At 45.5% G+C, this 3,250-nt stretch overlaps 1 pseudogene; it reads right to left on the reverse strand.

The window, feature by feature from the left end:
• Nucleotides 1-1,848: 1,848 nt before the first annotated feature.
• Nucleotides 1,849-2,847, reverse strand: LOC101565131 (annotated as a pseudogene).
• Between the last annotated feature and the right edge of the window lie 403 nt (nucleotides 2,848-3,250).

The following is a 3,250-nucleotide window of genomic DNA, read 5'->3' on the forward strand; positions in this document are numbered from 1 at the left end:
CTGCATCCTAGTTGTTTTTAAGAGATCTTTTCTTACTTTTTCACTAGCTGCAATGGTGTCTTTAAGGTCAGAAAGTCTATTTTCACTTTCAGTCAAAAGATTTTGGCCAGCTTGTGATTGAGGTTATAATTTCCTGTATACGACTTTGAACCTGTTTCATACATTCTATTTCTTTCCTAAATTGCTTATTCAGGGGCTTCATCATTTTTATATTCTGCTCTATTTTTTTATCAGTGTATTCTTTAGAAGCACTTAGTACTTCTTTGATTATAGTTATCACTACATTTTTTAGTTCAGAAATTATTACTGATCTGATTTCTTTTATGCCTTTCTGCAGTTATTTTTTTATTTCCAACGCTATTATTTCCGAGATACCAGGTATGTGATTTCCAGTTTCCTCAGTGCTAGTGTCTTCTGCATTTGTACTGGGTGGACTTGGGGCCTGAGACTGCATTTTGTTCCTTCTCTTTGTCATTTTGTATGCCACTGTCTTCTGACCTTTGGTGAAGGTTAGAGCTTAGATAGAGTTATTACCTTACTACCAGGTCTGGATCTACAAAGTTCAGATTCCTCCAGGTGGGTGTTGCTTGGATCTGGCTGCTGTGCTCTACTTCTTTCTGCTGCAGCCATTGGAGTTGAACCCTTTGTGTCACTCTGGCAAGATGTTCTGCTCCTGAATCAGCTGGGTGTGTCTTGCCTCCAGCCTCTTTGCAGGGAGTTCTGCTGAAGGGTTCCCTGCTGGGCCTGCACTCTGGGTCGAATGAGGATCCAGTGGGCCCCAGGCGGTCTTATTCACACACCAGGCCTGTGTTCTGGGTCAATTCAGGATCCAGAGGCCCAGGTCCTCTCACTCACACGCCGGGCCTGCCTTATGTTTTCATAGTTTGGATAGAATATGTTTTTCACAGATTTGCTTTCAAGTTATTCAGGTTTTTTTGTTTATTTGTTTGTTTTTGAGTCAAGATCTTACTATATAGCTCAGGTTGGCCTTTAACTCACTGTGTAGTCCAGGCTGCCTTTGAATGTGCAGCAATCCTCCTGCCTCAGCCTCCCAAGTGCTGAGATTATAGGTATGTGCCACCACATCCAGCCTATTCTGATATTTCTTTCTTTCTTTCTTTCTTTTACATTTTATCATTTTATTAGGAATAATTCCAAATGGATCATGAAGAAAAATCATTGAGTTTGATGAGTCTTCTAAAAACTCTGAAAGATATGTTCATCAATAAACAACAAAATACCAGCAGAATCATATATACTAGGCAAAGAGTCAGGCTGATAACAAAAGCAACATGCAGCATAAAAAAAGATATGCTATAAAGGAAGGCAATCTGCTGAGTATGAAAATCCACCACCACAGGGACTCTTTGCAACCAGCACAGAATCAGCTATCAAATCCAAACCACACCAAGGGAAGTTTCATTGATGGGAGCCGGCAGCTGGTCACGGGGGCTAGTCACAGGGGCTGGTCACGGGGAAAGAACTAAGTTCCTCAGTGCAAGAGAGCTGAGTAGTGTTTAGGAGCATTCATCTTTTTGGCAGGAGACAGAAATCAATACAAATGGAATGCTACATTTTTAAATCAGCAGACTGTCCCAGGAATGATAAAGGAATCAGTAAAGTAGCAAGGAGATAACTTCTAAAACATTATTTGTTGTGGGCTAAAAACATAGTCAAAATGATTTAAAGTTGGCACAATAGCTATGTCCAGGCAGAATTTAAGCTTAAAGGTGAAATTAAGAGAGGATACTTTTTCCCCAAGGAAAATCTCTTTAAAACCAAGCATATTGCTAAATGGCAACATCGTACTTAGTAAATAACAATTGGCAACAAAATAAATTGAAACTGCCCAAACCCGTCCCAGATACTGTTTAATAACCAAGATGCAAACTAATTTTGCTGTAACAAGCCTAGGCCAATTCTATCAAAGGTGTCTGAGCTTAACGTATCCGAGGTTCCACATTCAGCTTCCTTTAACGTTTTGAAAGCTCATTTGACAGCCAGTCCACTCCTTCATACAGACCTGTTCCTTGTGTAGCGCAAGTGGCTTGAACATACCACGTTCTGTTCCGAAGAGACCCAATTTATCTGTCATTTCACTGATGGCCACAGCGTTTGGCAAATCCTGTTTGTTCGCAAACAGCAGCAGCGCTGCATCTTGCAGCTCATCTTCCTGAAGCGTATTCTGCAGTACAGTTGCTCCTTCCTGAATTCTTTCATGATCCTTGCTATCTACCACAAAAACAAGACCCTGGCTATTCTGGAAGTATTGCTCCACAGAGGCTGAATTTTATCTTTACACCAACATCCCACACTGTGAGACAAATGTTCTTATGTGCTACTGTTTCCACATTAAAACCAACAGTGGGAATGGCAGTGACTATCTCCCCTAAGTTGAGTTTGTACAGAATGGTGGTCTTGCCGGAGCATCCAATCCAACCATCAGGAGACTAATTTGCTTCTTGCCGACCAGGCGGGAGAAGAGCGAGGAGGTGAGGCCCAGGGTGGCGGTGGCTCTTGCGATGGGCCAGAAAAGGGCTCCGTGCCGACCCGGGCCTTCGCCTTCTACGCTCCAGATAAAGAGGAGATGAGAACCGCCGGGGAAAGAGGGCAGTCGGGTGACCGCAGGCCAGAAGCGCAGGCTGGAAGCAGCCGGATGAAGGACTATCAGGGAGCTGGCGCCTGGCGCGGCCGCACCCGGCTCTGACCCAAGTCCGCCACCTCAAGCGGCAGCCAGCCGCGACTACCAAGGCAGCCGAGATCCACAGCCCAGCGAGGCCGGCCCCGCTGCCCGACTCCCCGAGCTTCCCGCGCTAGCTCCCGCGGCTCGCAGCGCACCTCGCACATCGGAGATTGGCCCGCTTCGCTCCCTTCCCGCTGCCTCCACCTCCTGGACTTGGCACCGGGCCTATTCTGATATTTCTTGAACACATAGTTAGATTTATTTCTTATTGGGTCTCACAGGGGGGTTTGTCTTTAAATTTTTTTTTTAATTTATTTGATACAGGGTCTCACTACGCAGTTCAGAGTCATAGTGATCCTCCTGTGTCAGCCTTCCCAGCCCTGGGATTACAGGTGTGCGCCACCACGCCCGGTTTCAGGGCCGGCACAGTGTGCTTGAGGTTCCCGGGCCAGCACAGCATGCAGTACCGAGGACTGGACTCGGGTCTTTGCGCTTGCCAGGCAGGGTTTTAGTCCACCAGCGTATCTCCCCAGACCTTTTTTGTCTTTTAACAACAAAAAATTTTGA

The sequence above is a fragment of the Octodon degus genome, unplaced genomic scaffold (assembly GCF_000260255.1).
Source record: "Octodon degus isolate 3935 unplaced genomic scaffold, OctDeg1.0 scaffold00098, whole genome shotgun sequence".
In the NCBI taxonomy this organism is placed as follows: Eukaryota; Metazoa; Chordata; class Mammalia; order Rodentia; family Octodontidae; genus Octodon; species Octodon degus.